We start from the raw sequence: 20,490 nt of genomic DNA, 5'->3' as shown, positions 1-20,490 counted from the left end.
CAAAGCTGTACAAAAAAGTAGCCAAACAAGCACACACCGGGCCACGAACAATGTGTTTACAATACAAATGATTAGGGTGAGGCACATGGGCTACTAACAGCTTACTACACAACATGCACTTAGTATTACTTTCTTAGCTACCATATACATTTCTCCCTTGCATATTACATCATTGATGCAGCAGCATACAATACATTTTTGGACTCACCTTGTGAAGGTGGCGCAGCAGTCCTTTGTGGGCAAATTTCGTCACCAAACTTTGTCATCAAAGTCTGGCATTCTCTGGACTTATGGTGGGAACTCTGAAAAGAAAAACACAAACAGCAGGCTAACTTTAGAGGTTTCTTTGCAACGCTTGCAGTTAGTCACTGGTTCCTTCCAAATGACTCATTGTTGAATTTGCGAATTCCAACTTGTTGTGTAATCTTTATGCACAACGGCCAATGAGCACCGATACGTTTTATCTATAATTTCTCTTCATATGACAAGGATTAAAAAGTATTTGTCAGTAGATTGTCGACAACTGATGATGACTGCTTGCTAAGACTTTGAAAGTAAGATATTGACATGATAAGTCCAATCAAAGCTACTGTACAGTAGATATAACGTGATTTGATGTCATTCTATGGCCAATGACCTTGAGCCTTCTTGGATCGGCACTTCTAATATAACTATGGCAGAACCCAAGGGGCTAATATTTTCGAGCTCTAAACTCAGAAATAGGGACGACGTACTGTCCCATGAGTGACAAAAAACTGAGACAATCATGACAGAAAACTGGCCAATCAGGCACAACGGTCTGTATTTTCTGCTGGCTAGCCCCACCACCACAGAAAGCACTGAGCTAGGCTGAAACACCTGCATTTTGGAGCTGCCTTACTCAAGAAAGCATAAAAGAGACCATGTTTGTATGCGGCTTTATTAACTCAATGACATTTACATTTTTTACATTGTGACACGTATTAATGGCAAAATGACAATGCCAAAATAAAAGTGTGATGCTCAAAACAGGTGGTGCTCTGCCCTACCTGCCCTGAATGACGGGTCGCCACTGCCAATAATACATATATGCATGGGCCCAGTGGACAGGAGAGGAAGTTGTTGATTTGAGGGGTTCTGGCTCAAGTCCAAAATTCTAAGTTGACATAATTATGGAATTGTTTTAAATTGGTCATACTATGGATCATTTAGCTATTTGATTTTGAACTTTAGGACACTTTTAGGTATCAAAAATGTAATTTGGCCTTTACTACTATAGCCCAGAGAAATGCATTGAATAACACATTCAGAAATGGCAAAAATACAGTCACAAAAGAAAGGTTTTGAAGTGTTTTTCCTGTATCTAGGCGGTACAAGAAAGCTCAGGGAATATGTTATTATAATATAATAGTAGGCACAAAACTACCTTCATACTTCCATTCATTTATTTTTACTGGTACTGGTTACCTTCAGAGGAGTACCGTGACACTTATGGGAGCTATAAAGCAAAATGAACACCATAATGTTCGTGGGAACCTCCCCTTTCCATAGAGTGGTCACATTAGTTTGTAGACCAAACGACGACCGTCGTGAGAGTGTCCCTGTTCCATACAGTGGTCATAATAGTTTGCAGGTCAAACCGTTCGGACACTACAGACATTTCTCATGGTCTGACAAACACCGCTCTAGTTTTGTCACCTTTCACCATAGATGTGAAAGTGTGACATCGGTGGATGTGGTGGTTTGAGGACGAATCCAATGTAAAAAACCTGATATTGCTAGCTTAAACCTGATACACATTATGCCTATTGTTACAAAAACTAGGGTAAGTTATTTAAGGATTTTGTGGGGATAGCAAAAAGCACTCTCTATCTCATATCATCTGAATGATTTAATTCTGAATGAGAGGAAGAATGAGGAGTCACCACTATCATCATAATGATTTTCTGTCCCCCCTATTTCACTTTCATTATCACAAGCACAAACTCTAGCTCAATATTTGTATTATCGCCCCTTTCATGCTGAACCTGTGCATATTTTTACACACATCTCACATCTCCTGGCAGCTGCTTTCAGGTCCTGTTGCTGATCAGCTTCTTAGGACTGAAAATTATAATTTCTCAGTGGCATTCTTTTATCTGACTCTGTCCCATTCATCTATGTGTTGACAGTCTTTCCTCTTGATTTACAGGCTGCTTGTGCAGAGGAACTCTCCGGGATAAAGCAATTAGAGAGAGGGAAAGGGGATGGGGAGAGGGAAAGGGGATAGGGAGGGAGGGAGGGAGGGAGGAGGGAGGGAGGGAGGGAGGGAGGGAGGGAGGGAGGGAGGGAGGGAGGGAGGGAGGGAGGGAGGGAGGGAGGGAGGGAGGGGGGAGGGAGGGAGGGAGGGAGGGAGGGAGAGGGAGGGGGAGGGAGGGGAGAGAGAGAGGGAGAGAGAGATAGAGAGAGGGAGAGAGAGAGAGAGAGGAAGGGGTAAGGAAAGATAGCAAGAAAGAAAGGGATAAGAAATGCAGTAGAGTTGAGTAGAGGGAGAGAGGCTGAGAATGAATTGCCCATCTATAAGGCCTGCAGTAAATTGTGCTGCCCACACAAGAGAGGGATAGATGGAGATTATAGATTGGGTCTTTTTTGCTTTGCTTAACCTTTAAGGAGTTATTTGAGGACGACAGGGCAGCTTTTATATGGGCATTATAATCAATTGACATGCTCCCAGTCTCTAGAGTTTACAGTATTGAATACCAGTAGTTACTCTAACTTACTTCATCTTCACAATCAGTCTTATCTTTTCAAATGTGTTTGTGTGTTAGATGTATGAATCTAACACACAAACTGCCTATCCTCGAACAACTAGTATTTGTACAATACATTACAGGGATAATAGCCTCGGTTCAGACTTAATATAATCTAACTATGTAACATTTGTAGGTGACTATTCATGCTTAGTATTGAGTTGCGGGTACCATATCCCCATGTCTATGTGTCTGTAGACCCGGGTGCTGACTGTAGGAGTGCAGACAGAGCTGTGGGTGCTCTTTGACCCCTCGTACCGCCAGGTGAGTGGCTGAGGAGGTTCTGGAAGTGCGCTACGCAGACCATCCTCAGCAGGACACAGTGGGCCTGAAGAGAGAGGTCCACTTCCCCACCCTCCACTTCTCCACTTCTAAAACGTACAAATTAAGCAGAGAATATCCCTGACCTTTGCGTGTGTGTGCTCCTAAACGTTTCCTCACCTTCCCTGTATTGGGTGGCTTATTGTTATAAATGTTGTGGATATTGTTTATTGTGGTTCCACTGTTTATTTGAGATTCTATTGAGGCACACAGGAGGGCTCCAGTTTTCATGTAGTTCCAGAAGGGGACAGATGGTGTAGAAGCAGCTGGTATAGCCGAGGAATGGAACTTCTCCTTATTAAGACTGCATTTAGTCAAGCTGTTAATTTCGCCCTCAATTGAAAAGATGCAGAGCATCAGACTGCTCATCAAACTACTTTCCTTTCTCCTAAGAGGCTGATAACAAATTCCACTCCTGTTAACTGTGGATGTAAGAATTTCTAATGAGGAGTGTTTAATTAGGGATAGGCGTCCCGTCAGCGGGACACCTGTCGACAACATAAATAATCGTAATATTAAACATTTATGAACATACAAGTATCTTATATAATTTAAAAGCTTACATTCTTGTTAATCTAACTGCATTGTCCTATTTACAATAGGCTTTACAGTGAAAGCATACCATGTGATTGTTTGAGGACGGTGCCCCATATCAACATATTTTTCAACCAGCACAGGCTTCATAAAATCACAAATATCTATTAAATAAATCACTTACTTTTGAAAATATTCCTCTGTTTGCAATCCCAACGGTCCCAGCTACAACATGAACAGTCGTTTTGTTAGATAAAATCCTTCTTTATATCCCAAAAAGTCTGTTTAGTTGGCTCCATCGATTTCAGTAATCCACTCGTTCAACATGCAGACAAATGAATCCAAAAAGCTACCGCTAAACTTTGTTCAAACAAGTCAAACTACATTTTTATTTAATCCTCAGGTACCCTGAAATGTAAATAAACTATAATATTTCATACAGAAAGTAGTATGTTTAATAGAAAAGTAAAATTAGCAGGCGCACATCCTCTTTTTTCTGATGTTCCACTGACACTCTTTGTACCAAAACTCCAAATTCTTCCTCGTTTTGGAAGAAACAAGCCTGAAACCTTGAACAAAGACTGTTGACATCTAGTGGAAGCCATAGTAATTGCAATCTGAGTGCTAGAATTGCATAGGACCCATAGCTTTCCATTATAAGAGCCTGGGACCTCAAAAAAATAAAACATTCCGGTTGGTTTTCTTTAGATTTTAGCCTACCATATCAATTGTGTTATAGTCTCATACATTATTTTAACATTTCTACAAACTTAAAAGTGTTTTCTATCCAATGGTACCAATTATATGCATATCCTGACTTCTGGGCCTGAGTAACAGGTAGTTTACTTTGGGCATATAAGTCAGGTGGAAATTCAGGTAAATAGACCCTAGCCCTAAGAATTAAAGATTAACTAAACAGGACACATACACTGGGTGTACAAAACAATCGACACACCTCCTTATTATTGAGTTGCACCCCCCTTAGCCCTCAGAACAGCCTCAATTTGTCAAGGCATGGACTCTACAAGGTGTCGAAAGTGTTCCACAGGGATGCTGGCCCATGTGGACTCCAATGCTTCCCACAGTTGTTTCAAGTTGGCTGGATGTCTTTGGGTGTATCATTCTTGATACACACGGGAAACTGTTGAGCGTGAAAACCCAGCAGTGTTCCAGTTCTTGACACATTCAAACCAGTGCGCCTGGCACCTACTAACCTATCCTCAAAGGCACATAAATATTTTGTCTTGCCCATTCACCCTCTGAATGGCACACATACACAATCCATGTCTCAACTGTCTCAAGTCTTAAAGATCCTTCTTTATCCTGTCTCCTCCCCTTCATCTACACTGATTGAAGTGGATTTAACAGGTAACATCAATAAGGGATCATAGCTTTCACCTGGATTCACCTGTTCAGTCTATGTCATGGAAAGAGCAGGTGTTCCTAATGTTTTGTGCACTCAGTGTATGCGTGTAAGCATGCACTGTATTGTACTGGAGTGCCCACATCTGGGATTATGGATTTACAGTTTTCTGAAGTGGCAAAAGCAAGATGATTGCACCGCTAGGAAAGCCAAATCCAGCTATTATCGAAGGAAACCCACAGGAAAAAATATCTGAGACACTTCAAGAAAAAGTGCACACATATACACTAGCGGACTTACCATTAGGCAGAAGAGGCAATTGCCTCATGGCCTCACATCATCAAAGGGCCTCATGAGCTGGTCAAATAATAATAATTTATCCGCTTGAGGCCCCCACATGCTCCACTCAAGACATACGAAGTAAATAAAATAAAAAAATCCCCATAAAAATCCGTCGAGAGATATGTTTTGTTTTTGCACAGGCTGCGTCTCAATCCACAGCATCTGCGGTGGACGGTGGCCGAGCAATAGAGTTTTTGTCAGACCAGCAGACATCCTGAAAATCAGGATACTGGGCTGAAAAATGAATGGAAGTGAATATAAATAGAAGGTATACGGGTAATTGCTATATCTCTCAGATATAGGACAGACATTTCAAAACATACTCACTTTTGAGTAAATGTTTGACTAGCTGTTTTCCATGTATGAATCTGTTATGCAAATCAAATCAAATTTTATTGGTCACATACACATGGTTAGCAGACGTTAATGCGAGTGTAGCGAAATGCTTGTGCTTCTAGTTCTGACTGTTCAGTAATATCTAACAAGTAATCAAACAATTTCACAACTACATTATACACACACACAAGTGTAAATGAATGAATATGAATATGTACATATAAATATATGGATGAGCGATGGCCGAACGGAATAGGCAAGATGCAGTAGATGGTATAGAGTACAGTATATACATATGAGATGAGTAATGTAGAGTATGTAAACATTATATAAAGTGCCATTGTTTAAAGTGATTAGCAATACATTTATTACATCCAATTTTTAATTATTAAAGTGGCAAGAGATTTGAGTCAGTATGTTGGCAGCAGCCACTCAATGTTAGTGATGGCTGTTTAACAGTTTGATGGCCTTGAGATAGAAGCTGTTTTTCAGTCTCTCGGTCCCAGCTTTGATGCCCCTGTACTGACCTTGCCTTCTGGTCAGGCTCCGTAGATGGGCACATCGCTCTTGAGTATACTACTCGCCAATGTCCAGTCTCTTGACAACAAGGTAGACAAAATTCGAGCAAGGGTTTCCTTCCAGACAGTGGCGATTCTAGACCATTTCAACTGGGGGGGCCAAGCTGGGGCCAGTAGTACGGTTAGAGGGGCCAGTTACATTAGCTTCTCTGGGCTAGGTGGGACGATTGCGTCCCACCTAGTCAACAGCCAGTGGAATCCCGTGGCGCGAAATACAAATACCTCAAATGCTATAACTTCAATTTCTCAAACATATGACTATTTTACACAATTTTAAAGACAAGACTCTCGTTAATCTAACCACACTGTCCGATTTCAAAAAGGCTTTACAACGAAAGCAAAACATTAGATTATGTCAGCAGAGTACCCAGACAGAAATAATCAGACACCCATTTTTCAAGCTAGCATATGTCACAAAAACCAAAACCACAGCTAAATGCAGCACTAACCTTTGATGATCTTCATCAGATGACACTCCTAGGACATTATGTTATACAATACATGCATGTTTTGTTCAATCAAGTTCATATTTATATCAAAAACCAGCTTTTTGCATTAGCATGTGACGTTCAGAACTAGCATTCCCACCGAACACTTCCGGTGAATTTACTAAATTACTCACGATAAACGTTCACAAAAAACATAACAATTATTTAAAGAATTATAGATACAGAACTCTTTTATGCAATCGCGGTGTCCGATTTTAAAATAGCTTTTCGGTGAAAGCACATTTTGCAATATTCTGAGTAGATAGCCCGGCCATCACAGGCTAGCTATTTTGACACCCACCAAGTTTGGTACTCACCAAACTCAGATTTACTATAAGAAAAATTGGATTACCTTTGCTGTCTTCGTCAGAATGCACTCCCAGGACTTCTACTTCAACAACAAATGTTGGTTTGGTTCCAAATAATCCATAGTTATATCCAAATAGCGGCGTTTTGTTCGTGCGTTCAAGACACTATCCGAAGGGTGACGCGCCGGCGCATATCGTGACAAAAAATTTCAAAATATTCCATTACCGTACTTCGAAGCATGTCAAACGCTGTTTAAAATCAATTTTTATGCGATTTTTCTCGTAAAATAGCGATAATATTCCGACTGGGAGTCGTTGTTTTTGTTCAAAGACTGAAAAAGGAAAATGGACTCTTCACGTGCACGCGCGCCCCCGTCTCATTGTTCTCAGATCGACCATTTACCAAATGCGCTACTGTTTTTCAGCCAGTAACTGCAGAGTCATCATTCAACGTTCTGGCGCCTTCTGAGAGCCTATGGGAGCCTTAGAAAGTGTCACGTTACAGCAGAGATCCTCTGTTTTGGATAGAGATGACAAAGAAGGCCAAGAAATGGTCAGAGAGAGCGCTTCCTGTTTGGAATCTTCTCAGGTTTTGGCCTGCCATATGAGTTCTGTTATACTCACAGACACCATTCAAACAGTTTTAGAAACTTTAGGGTGTTTTCTATCCAAATCAAACAATTATATGCATATTCTAGTTACTGGGCAGGAGTAGTAAACAGATTAAATCGGGTACGTTTTTTATCCGGCCGTGCAAATACTGCCCCCTATCCCCAACAGGTTAAACGTTATTGTTGTCATATCGTTTTGCATGTGGTACGATACTGTTGTGTTCCTAAAGCCGTCCAATCTAGAAAATGTGTGGGTTAAATTAGTGTTCCGCGTTGCCACTGTCTAATAACGGATGTAAAAAAAGAATGATAGCAAACATTTGTTATCTAAAAATTATTTCATACTCCACATTTAGGGGGGCCACAAGGGGGTCCAAAATTGTGGTCACAGGGGCACAACCACATTATCTACAAGACAATTCTCTTCGATTATAATCACAGCGGTGTATATCCCCCCCAAGCAGACACCTCAACGGCCCTGAAAGAACTTCATTGGACTCTATGTAAACTGGAAACCCCATATCCTGAGCCTGCATTTACTGTAGCTGGGGATTTTAAACTTTTTAGTGATGGGGGCAGTATTCGGAAATTCGGGATGAATGACGTGCCCAAATTAAACTGCCTGCTACTCTATCCCAGAAGGTAGGATATGCATATTATTAGTAGATTTTGATAGAAAACACGCTGACATTTCTAAAACTGTTTGAATGATGTCTGTGAGTATAGCAGAACTCATATGGCAGGCAAAAACCTGAGAAAAATCCAACCAGGAAGTTGGAAATCTGATGCTTGTAGTCTTTTCAAGTCATTGCCTATCTAACACACAGTGACTTAGGGTTCATTTTGCACTTCCTAAGGCTTCCACTAGATGTCAACAGTCTTTAGAACCTAGAAGGATTACTTAATCCTATCCCAGGTATTCCTTGAAAAGGTGGGGTTTCAGGTGTCTCCGGAAGGTGGTGATTGACTCCGCTGTCCTGGTGTCGTGAGGGAGCTTGTTCCACCATTGGGGTGCCAGAGCAGCGAACAGTTTTGACTGGGCTGAGCGGGAACTGTGCTTCCGCAGAGGTAGGGAGGCGAGCAGGCCAGAGGTGGATGAACGCACTGCCCTTCTTTGGGTGTAGGGACTGATCAGAGCCTGAAGGTACGGAGGTGCCGTTCACCTCACAGCTCCGTAGGCAAGCACCATGGTCTTGTAGCAGATGCGAGCTTCAACTGGAAGCCAGTGGAGTGTGTGGAGGAGCGGGGTGAAGTGAGAAAACTTGGGAAGGTTGAACACCAGACGGGCTGTGGCGTTCTGGATGAGTTGTAGGGGACATGTTTCTACAAACTTAAATATCACTTTTTTTACTTTTCATTGTGACATTTTCATCGCGCTTCCTACATTTGGAGTAGCTTACTGAACGCGCTAACAACAAGGAGGTATTTGGACATAAATTATGGACTTTATCGAATAAAACAACATTTATTGTGGACCTGGGATTCCTGAGAGTGCATTGTGATGAAGATCATCAAAGGTAAATGAATATTTATAATGCTATTTATGATTTTAGATGACTCCAAAATGGCCGGTATCTGTATTGCCTGCTGTTGTTTTCTGAGCGCAGTACTCAGATAATTGCAAAGTGTGCTTTCCCCGTGAAGCTTTTTTGAAATCTGTCACAGCGGTTGCATTAAGGAGATGTTTATCTATAATTCTTTGAATAACAGTTTAATATTTTATCAACGTTTATGATAAGTATTTTTGTAAATTGTTGTGCTCATTCACCGGAGGTTTGGAGGCAAAATGTTTTCTGAACATCACGCGCCAATGTAAAATGGGGTTTTGGGTATAAATATGAACTTTATCGAACAAAACATACATGTATTGTGTAACATTGAGTCCTAGGAGTGTCATCTGATGAAGATCGTCAAAGGTTAGTGCTTAATTTTAGCTGTATTTCTGGTTTTTGTGACCCCTCTCCTGCTTGGAAAATAGCTGTGTAGTTTTTCTTGTTTAGGCTCTGTCCTAACATAATCTAACTTTATGCTTTCGCCGTAAAGCCTTTTTGAAATCGGACAATGTGGTTGGATTAAGGAGAAGTGTATCTTTAAAATGGTGTAAAATAGTTGTATGTTTGAGAAATTTGAATAATGAGATTTTGTTGTTTTGAATTTGCCGCCCTGATATTTCACTGATAGTGTGTACCGCGGGTGCCACGTAGCCCAGAGAAGTTATTAACAAGACTAATCTGAAAACAAGGCTCCGTAAATTTTATCAGCATATCGAATGCGCGACCCGGGCTGGTAAAATTCTGGATCATTGCTACTCTAACTTCCGCGACGCATACAAAGCCCTCCCTCGCCCTCCTTACAGTAAATCTGACCACGACTCCATTTTGTTGCTCCCAGCCTATAGACAGAAACTAAAAAAAGAAACGCCCGTGCTCAGGACTGTTCAACGCTGGTCCGACCAATCTGACTCCACGCTTCAAGATTGCTTCGATCACGTGGACTGGGATATGTTCCGGATAGCCTCAGACAACAACATTGATGTATACCCTGATTCGGTGAGCGAGTTTATTAGCAAGTACATCGGTGATGTTGTACCACCGTGACTATTAAAACCTTCCCCATCCAGAAACCGTCGATTGATGGCAGCATTTGTGCAAAACTGAAAGTGCAAACCACTGCTTTTAATCATGGCAAGGCGACTGGAAACATGACCGAATATAAACAGTGTAGCAATCAAACAAGCTAAGCGTCTGTATAGAGACAAAGTAGAGTCGCAATTCAACGGCTCTTAGACACGAGACATATGTGGCAGGGTCTACAGTCAATCACGGATTACAAAAAGAAAACCAGCCCCGTTGCGGACACCAACGTCTTGCTCCCAGACAAACTAAACAACTTCTTTGCTCACTTTGAGGACAATACAGTGCCACTGACACGGCTCGCTACCAAAACCTGCGGGCTCTCCTTCACCGCAGCCAACGTGAGTAAAACATTTAAATGTGTTAACCATCGCAAGGCTGCCGGCCCAGACGGTATCTCAAGCCACGTCCTCAGAGCATGCGCAGACCAGCTGGCTGGTGTGTTTACGGACATCCCTATCCCAGTCTGCTGTTCCCACATGCTTCAAGAGGGCCACCATTGTTCCTGTTCCCAAGAAAGCTAAGGTAACTGAGCTAAATGACTATCGCCCCGTAGCACTCACTTCCGTCATCATGAAGTGCTTTGAGAGACTAGTCAAGGACCAAATCACCTCCACCCTACCCGACACCCTAGACCCACTCCAATTTGCTTACCACCCCAATAGGTCCACAGACGACGCAAATGCAATCCTATTGCACACAGCCCTAACCCATCTGGACAAGAGGAATACCTATGTAAGAATGCTGTTCATCAATTACAGCTCAGCATTTAACACCATAGTACCCTCGAAACTCGTAATTTAGCTTGAGACCCTCGGTCTCAACCCCGCCCTGTGCAACTGGGTCCTGGACTTTGACGGGCCGCCCCCAGAAATGCAGCACATTTCTATGGGCTAATAGCAGTAAGGCCAAATTCAATGTTTAGGGAAAAAAATGATATTCTACCTACAGGGTTCCTAAAATAAATAATGAAATAGCTAAATTATCCTTGGTATGACCATCTTAAAACAATTCCATATGTTAGCTTAGTAGAAACCCAGCCCCGGGCCCTTAGACTCGAATACAATACATATTTCTATAAAAAGACAGGTGCTGCTGATAATATTGCCATTATCATCGAGGCAGAGGACATGTATATGTACCCCATGTATCTGATGCTGACTGGCCAGAAAGATTGTGGCATGGGCTACATAAACTGTAGTAAGACAGAGGGGCGCTGTTTAGCTCGCTATGATGCTTTCTCTGGTGATATTGTTTCACCCACTTGCAAATTGACGGAAAGTTGAAAGTTGCACAGCGCACCGTTTTGGATGCTAGAGTTATTTTGGATGAACGTGCAAAGGCAACCTACTTTTTGAAGTGATTTGTTTGACAATCAGATGAAAAGATCATGACATGTCTTTACTATAAATCCCATAAAAAATTTGGAATGGGGGGACGGTCTCAGACTGGCCTCTACCTGGGCCTCCAAAGCACAAAGTCCGCCCCTGCACATATATTGCTTTTTTCATCCATAGTTAGTTCAACCTTGGCAGCCATTCCTTGGATCCAGCTTGAGAACACAAAGTAAACCAGTCCAAAAGCCTGTCTTTGGCTGTGACTACTTACCACCACGCTCCCTTAATCTCCTCACACCAGTCAAGAAAGGATCCAATCTGCTACACTAGAACTATTTGGCTACCATTTCAAGCTATCTATTTTGAGGAAATATGAACCCCAAGCAGCTCTACAATATACCATGGCCTTCAGTAGATATCAGTTCATCTTGAACCAAGATCTATAGACTCCTGTCACGTTGATTAATGATCGGAGGCGCAGGAATACGTAATAGGGGGGGGGGGTTATTTACTCCATCCAAAAATACAACATGTTCTTTTTTTTCAACTTTATTTAACCAGGTAGGCAAGTTGAGAACAAGTTCTCATTTACAATTGCGACCTGGCCAAGATAAAGCAAAGCAGTTCAACACATACAACAACACAGAGTTACACATGGAGTAAAACAAACATACAGTCAATAATACAGTAGAAAAATAAGTCTATATACAATGTGAGCAAATGAGGTGAGATAAGGGAGGTAAAGGCAAAAAAGGCCATGGTGGCAAAGTAAATACAATATAGCAAGTAAAACACTGGAATGGTAGATTTGTAGTGGAAGAAAGTGCAAAGTAGAAATAGAAATAATGGGGTGCAAAGGAGCAAAATAAATAAATAAATACAGTAGGGGAAGAGGTAGTTGTTTGGGTTAAATTATAGATGGGCTATGTACAGGTGCAGTGATCTGTGAGCTGCTCTGAAAGCTGGTGCGTAAAGCTAGTGTGGGAGATAAGTGTTTCCATGTCATTAAAAGGCACGGGGACAAAGCCCAAAACAAACACGTATATAAAATACACAGGGATGTAACCCAAACAAAAGAGCAAGGTTTAAACCTCTATTAATTACACGGGACAAGCCCCGTAATAACACTACACGGGACGAGACCCGAAACAGTGCACAATACACGTAACACGAAAGCCGAAACAACAAAGCACAGGTACCCCCAAGACCAACAGACAAGGGAACAATAACCGACCAGGACAATGGGGAACAGAGGGCACATGATAGAAATCGTGGTAAAGTGAAGTAGAAAATAAAACAAATGCAGCACTAAGCATTCAAAGGCCTATGCTGGCTGTTGTAAATCTCAGCTGCCAATACAGTCCCAATTTCTGGTGGGGTAGGATTTAGTTTTTATAGTTTTTAATTGTTCTAAAGCTGCCTCAGATAAATCAATAGTGCTGTCTCTCTGTGCGACTAAAGTGCAGGCCAGTGAAGATTAATCACTCAACCTCCTGCTTTCACTTCTCCAGACCCATCCTCTTAGAAGTGGATGACCCTTCCTATCAATATTTGCATGGTTCTCACAATGCGCCGGCCACCCTGCTAATTAAATGCCTATCAGTAATTAAACCAGGTGTGATTCTGCTATTATTGCACCATTTTCATCTGCTTAGCTAAACTCGTTTACGGTGTACATTGGGTGTATATACACTGAGGGTACAAAACATTATGAACACCTTCTCTTTCCATGATAGACTGACCAGGTGAATTTAAGTGAAAGCTATGATCCCTTATTGATTGACTGACTTCAATCAGTGTAGATGAAAGGAAGGAGACAGGTTAAAGAAGGATTTTTATGCCTTGAGACAATTGAGACATGGATTGTGGCAATGAGTGGAACATAATACAGTAACTGAACATAGACAGCAACCAAGCTATGTCTACCGTGGTTATAGCAGAGAATAGCCATAGCAAGCTTCTCCCAGGAGGGTCTCCACTTCAGACACTCGGTGAAAAGGCATTGGGCTTCGTGGACTACATTAACAATATATGAATCTCTACTTTCCTCTCTCTGCTGACAGTCTGGTGTTATTGAAATGTAATTTGTTTTCCGGAGACCTCTTGAGGTGTCTGGGGATTAGTGTGATGGACACACACAGGCACACACACGCACACACACACACACACACACACACACACACACACACACACACACACACACACACACACACACACACACACACACACACACACACACACACGCACACGCACACACACACACACACACACACACACACACATATACAAATGAAAACAAATGAAAACAGATAGAAAGCTTACAATCCTCTATATTCTAGTGAGAGAAGATGGTGGTTCTGCCTGACAGTGGTCCTCTGGATTATATTAATTATCTGTATTTAAGAATCTCTGCAGGTGGCCTGAACGTCACAGGACTACGCCATAGAATTCCCCATACAATACTGCCCCCTGCTGTTATTCTCCAGAACACCTACTGTTACTATGGTCTGCAGGCTCTACCTGCATGGTCTCTTACATCACCATGTCTCCTTATATTTTGTATCTCTGCAGTTGTGTGGTTCTCTATCTCGCCATGTCAGTACATTTCTGTCATTTTGCATGTCTGTCTCTCGTTTATTGTCTAGCAACATCTGTCCTGTTTCCTTTCTTGCAAAATAGGTGTCCAGTCCATTGGAGTAGTTATTTTATAATGTCTCTTAATTATGAAGCATGCTGTAATTAATTAACATCATGGATGCACCAACCGTGAAGCAACTGAGGATAGGAGGGGGAGAGGGAGGGGGGGAGAGAGAGAGGGGGAGAGAGAGAGGGAGAGAGAGGGAGAGAGAGAGAAGTGCTGTTGGGGGAGAATCATGAAGATGCTGAGAGGACTTAATGTGATAGAATAAATTAATTCACTGATTTGTTTTATTGCTCATTTTACGTGTCTGTTACTTGGTTGGCTTACGAGATCCAAGATGAAGTATCCAGTGAGTTTCCTTTTTTACAGCTCAATACTGTAGACATAAAGATTATGCCGTTTATACTTTTTGTTTTAGGGAAATTGAGGAACAGAGACCCAGAGAATGAGACTAAGGAGGAGAGGGGGTCTCCCAAAGATCCCCTGGCAGCTCCAGTCACCCCCACTCTCATCACAAATGGGTAGTCAGAGGCAGGTGTGAAACAGCTACACCCCCAGCAGACAGGAGCACAACAAGTCCCCAGCAGCACAGCTGCCAGCCAGTGCTGATCAGAACTCAGGCACAGCAAGCCGTTTAACTAAAGAGCACCCCAGTGCTGGAGTGAAGGAGGTACAGTACAGTACTCACTATCAGGTGGCGTCCTGATGAGATTTCCTCTCTGTCTCTATTGCTCAGACCTTAGGAACACCTTAACCGAGAACATTGTTGAATTGAATTACAGTATTGAATCTCAGTTCCTCTCTTTTTATCGACTATTCCTTTGTGCGTCCCCTACCCTCTCTCATGATTGCTCTATCCATATGTCCTTGTGTCTTTATCTATCGTTCTATCATTGTTCTGACCTACAGTATACCTCCTTATCTGTCTCTCCGTCTCTCGTCTTTGATATCCTACCTATCTACTGTATCGGCTGCTGCAGCCAGGTGAAAGCCAGCTGGTATCCTTCTCCTTTTACGGTTAGGCAGATATCGGTGGTCTGGTTCTGGCTCCGTGTAAGGTCAAGGAGGGCCCCACGTATGAGATTAAACTCGAAGGAGAGCTCTCACTGGTCACCTACAGCCTGGACAGAACAGAGATCGACTTTGGCCTTCAGGTATTTAGCTATACCATGATCATCCTGAAACTGTGTTAGTTGTGTCCGGTTTACTTGTGAAGAATAAAGGTATCTGTGAAAGCTTTCTTTGCTTGTGTTTTTCATTCGTCCCTGTTTGGGTGTGCAATGAATGCATCCAGGCAATTATCATTGATATTCAAACAGGGACTTTTTGATTTTTGATTTGTAAATGAGTGAATCAGCAGAATATCTCCTCCTTGCCGGTTCAGCATCAATTTTGGGATCTATTTTTCCTCCTCTTCTCTTCTTTCTCCTGCAGTTGTTTGACCATCTGGCCGAGGTAAGAATCATCGTGAGGAACACAGGGAAGGTGGGCAGCTAACTAATGCAAGAAACTCGTTTCGGGTTTGATACAAATGCTTTCTTTATTGACTATCTCAGTGGCTGTATGTTTGCCGTAATTGAACGGCATGTCAGCTATCCAATTTGTTTACCAGTGGAAGCATAGGCTTATTTAGGTTTCTAGATCAATTATCGGGATGAGTGTGAGGATGAGTGTGAGGACACTCGGCCTGGACATCCCCTGATCATCCCTAGAACGGTGAGACAGCCCACAGTATAGAGGATATACAGTGCTTTCTGTACCAATCCTCTCTACCAGCACCCCATGTTTAGTATTTAGCATAACTACATACACACATCTAGTGGTTTTACTGTAGCTATTTAGGGTGTTTTGTCTGTAACCATTTACCTGTCTCTCATTACTCAAAGGGCTACATCGAGGCGAAGGCTGAGCGGAAGCTGTCGTTGTACTATCTCCCTGGGATCCCTTAGGTTTTCCACAAGACTTTCCAGCTGCAGGTGGCTTTGTGTGAACCAGAGTGCATCACTCTCAGAGGAGAGGGCATTTTCCCCAGGATGTGTCTGGACCCAGTGCTCTGTATGTGCCTTTGTTCATTGTGGAGTTCTATCTCCATACTGTGAAACAGTTTTGTTACAGTATATAACTCTCTATTCTTGCCTTGTGTAGATGATGAGAGATATCCTGCAGCGGTGAAGGAGTCCATGGAGGCCCTAGAGGAGGACAGGAGAGATAAAGGTACCAGTCGGCCTACAACTGGAGAGGACCTCCTGTCTGACGAGGACTACATCCCTACAGTCAGTATAGTCAACTCTATCACTAATCTATTTTCCCGTGATTCATGTACATAGATTTCACCATTAGCATTGTCGCCATAAGATGCCACAAAGCCAATTTGTGGCGCAAGAAGCTTAGCAGGTAGGCTCACATGCAAGTACGTAATCACACCATGGCTATGCATATATTCAGCTCATTACTGAAAATGGGATCTCATTAAGTTTCATGTTTACGTTCCTCTTGATGGAGTACACACTGGATTGTAGCTATGTGATCCAAGGTAGTGTTTCTACTCACATAGTTAGTCAAAGTGTCAAACACTGGGCCCATGTCTGTTTCCTTCTGGGCTGACCGCCGATCACTTACAGGCACAGGGGGGTTCCTGGGCAGCATTTGGAATGAATGTAGATAGATAATGCTATATGTGGATAGATGCTATATGTGGATGGTTTTGATCCAGAGCTGTCTCTTGTCCTCAGGGTGAAGAACCTGCCCTATTGTTAGAGTGAGACTTCTGACGTGAAGTTTGAGCCAATCTGGATCTGGGGGAGATCAGCACTGTCATGCCTATACAGGTACAGCAGGAAAGCTGTTGCACGAGTAGCTAACAGTAGTTCTCTACTTCAGTACATGGATTTTTTATTTAAAACAATTATTTAACCTTTATTTAACTAGGCAAGTCAGTTAAGAACAAATTCTTATTTCCAATGATGGCCAAACCCGGGCGACACTGGGCCAATTGTGCGCCGCCCTATGGGACTCCCAACCATGGCCGGATGTGATGCAGCCTGGATTCGACCCAGGGACTGCAGTAATGCCTCTTGCATTGAGATGCGGTGCCTTAGATCGCTACGCACTCTGGAGTATCCTCTGTGTATGTGCTGTTTTGTTGTTTTCCAACATATGTGGGAAATATTTCGACCCTTAGTTTTTGAAGGTCAAACAGGCTGAATGTGCCATGGTGCCGTTGTACTGTGTGATGTGATTCCCAGATAGTTGGGGGCCCTGCAGTCCAGATCCATCTGTGTGCAGTAGTCACCATATCCGCCCTCTCAACCTCCACAGATATGCTGCAGTTTGACAGCATCCAGTGTGGACTGTTTCAGGTGACCGCTGTCCAGCTGTTCAACCACGAGCCTGTGCCCTGTGAGTGGAGCATCGCAGAAGAGCAACAGCCCAAGAAGAAGGTACACTACCCAGCATAAGCACTGGTATTCTATACTGCCTCATGGTTTATAAGGGGTTTGTTGAAGCTGAGGGATATTTTCACAAAGAGCAGGCAACAAAACTGTACAGTACAAAAGAACACACCCTTTAAACAGATGACTTGTCAGTGTGTTTAACCTAAATGATGTGCTTTTACCATTAAAGCAAATAGCTAATTAGGTGCATTTTTGTTCATTATCTTGTGTTTTATTATGGATTAAATATTTAAAAACTGGATATTAAGGGTATTAGCTGCAGGGCTTTTGCCCATTTTTCGTCTTGTGTGTCTTCAGAGAATAATTATAGACCCCAGGGTCCACACTACGTCTACTGAGAGGTGAAGCTCATCTCATTTATATTTGGGCTTTATCTTTACCAATAGGACTGCATTGTATCACAGAGTAAACCAATATCACGATACAAATATTCACCAAGTCCTCTTCAGTAATGAAATTATTCACATAGATATTAATTAGGCTATGGTATAGATATTGTATCTCTCTGTTATTGTTTAAATGTATTATACCATGGCATTGTTGAATACTCGTTTCTGATTGGCTTGAAGGGCATGCTAGAGCGTGCATTATTTCCCTATAATGCACAATATATTTGCACGGTAGAATTCAATGGCTATGGTTCTTACATGTTCTATGTTTGAGCTGCTTTTGAAAGCAAAAGTCGAATCGAAAACATTATTGGCATTATTGATTTCGATTTTCATAGTAGCAAGCTAGGACTGATGGTTTGGTTAGCTAAACTAGCAAGTCTGTTTGGTTACCAAGGCAACTACTGTCGCTAGCTAGTAAACTTCCTAGCTACTTCAGTGGATGTTGAACACATTTCTACCTGCAAATGAACAAAATTCTGTGTTAAATTATAGCCATGGTATAAAAGGGACAATCAACTCGGGACTTGCATTGTGGAACACACCATCCACGTCGTTCATTATTTTCCAGAGAACGCATTTCCCCTCGTTGATTATCCCTTTCTTTACTGTTAATAATTGTTATTAATTCAAGGAATATGTGCCTATAGCCTGTGTTTAGATTGACAAGCATGTCCCCCTCCACCTGAGATGGAAGGCCAGATTGGAGCAGCATCCTCCTCCAGTTGTGTTTGAGATGCTTCCTTCAACAGGCTGTATCCTGGAGACAGGGTCAACATCCAGGTCGAATTCAGCCCAGCTGAGTGGGTAAGTAAGTCCAAAAGGCCCATTACAGTTTAATATATTTAAGCAGTCATGACTGCAGGGAACACGGCTCTCTCATAAATGACAGAAAAAGTTTGAACTTGTCTCTCTCTCTCTCTCGTCTGTTCTGTTAACATTGCATGTCGGCATTTTCTCAGTATTTCCAGAGCTCATCTTTCTCATGAATGATGGAGTCAGGATGAACTGGTCACAGCCAGCTGGGAACAGAAATGTGCCCTGGGAGACACAGATAAGAGGACAGACTCACAGAGGGCCTTATCTCTCTCGGCCGCATTAAGGACCTCCTCCATCAGATACACACACACCTATGACAGTTCTGCTGCCTGGTGCTTTAGAGTCTTGATGGCTTTTTGTGGAGATTAGCTGAACCTAGCTAAAAGATTGGTGTAGCCTCTACAGTGTGTGTCTGGTTGGTGAAAGTAATGTTGAAGAGTCAGGAAGAGACAGAGACAACTAAGGGAATACTAGGAGAAAGAGAGAGTGTTGGCTGAGCTGCAGTTCAGATGGTGTCTGGCTGCTTCCCTGGACGTGAATGGCTGTGTTGTTTCCATAGAGGGTATACAACCAGAGGCTGGTGGTGTCGGTGACCCAAAGCACCCAGAAGATGCTGCTGCTGGCCCAGGGGCAAGAAGAGGAGCCCCAGCTGGAGTTACCCTCCTCTGTGCTGGAACTGGGACCCACCCTCCCATTCAGTGCTGGAGAGGATGCTGACGTGGTCATATGGAACCCCTGCCTCTTTCCCATCGAGTTCTAATCCCGGGAGTTTGCCAAGAAATACCAGGAGGAGAGAAGGTGAAATCTTTTGACTGCCTCTAATGGTGGACCTTGGCAGACATGGTTCTTATCAAAGAAAACATCAATTTTATGTTGAATGATCTCCTATGTTCTGTTTCGGTTGTATTACCTTTCAAGTACTAAGAAAGACTGTTTAAGAGCTTTGGATTAAATCTCTCCCTCTCTCTTAAGATTCTGCGTATGATGAAGGACTATGATGGCCAGCATTTCCTGCTATTGCCCCCACGCGCCCCAGGAGAGTCACTAACTCCTGAGCTAATCGACTATTATAATGACCACAACTGTGAGGAGGAGGACGGTAGGTCTGCTCCGCAGTGGAATCACACTTGTATTTTTATTCTGCTGTCAGACTGTCTGAACATCTCTTATCAGGATGGAGAAGACATATCTACAAAATGAAAGCGTCTGCGGAGCAGTACATTAATATTTACTGATAGCTTACTGATTTAGAGGTCATGTATAATCCATTGGGGTGAGTTCTGGGACTTTCGGTATAAAAGGCCTAGTTTGATCTGCAGTGGAAGCATTGAGTTGACCTGGGATAATCTGTAGTGGAAGTTCTCACTGACTCAAAGCATTGTCTGGTTCCCCAGAGTCCAAGGCTGGCTCCTCTAAAGAGGCGTCTGAAGCAGGGGAGAAGGGAGAGCAGAAGGAGGAGCAGGCCACCCCACCCCTTCCAGAACGACTCATGGAGGAAAAGAAAAAGGCAGCTCCCTTCAAAGATGAGACGTCATGTGGAGGTACTGAACAAGACCAAATACATAAC

The 20,490-nt window shown here is 42.7% G+C and overlaps 1 pseudogene; it reads left to right on the top strand.

Moving 5' to 3' along the window:
* Nucleotides 1–20,490, top strand: part of LOC106560942 (hydrocephalus-inducing protein-like) — a 45,664-nt pseudogene that overhangs the window by 12,849 nt on the left and 12,325 nt on the right.

The sequence above is a fragment of the Salmo salar genome, chromosome 10 (assembly GCF_965601325.2).
Source record: "Salmo salar chromosome 10, fSalSal1, whole genome shotgun sequence".
NCBI classification, from domain to species: domain Eukaryota; kingdom Metazoa; phylum Chordata; class Actinopteri; order Salmoniformes; family Salmonidae; genus Salmo; species Salmo salar.
The sequence above is the reverse complement of the archived record's forward strand: the minus strand, read 5'-3'. Positions and strand labels throughout refer to the sequence as shown.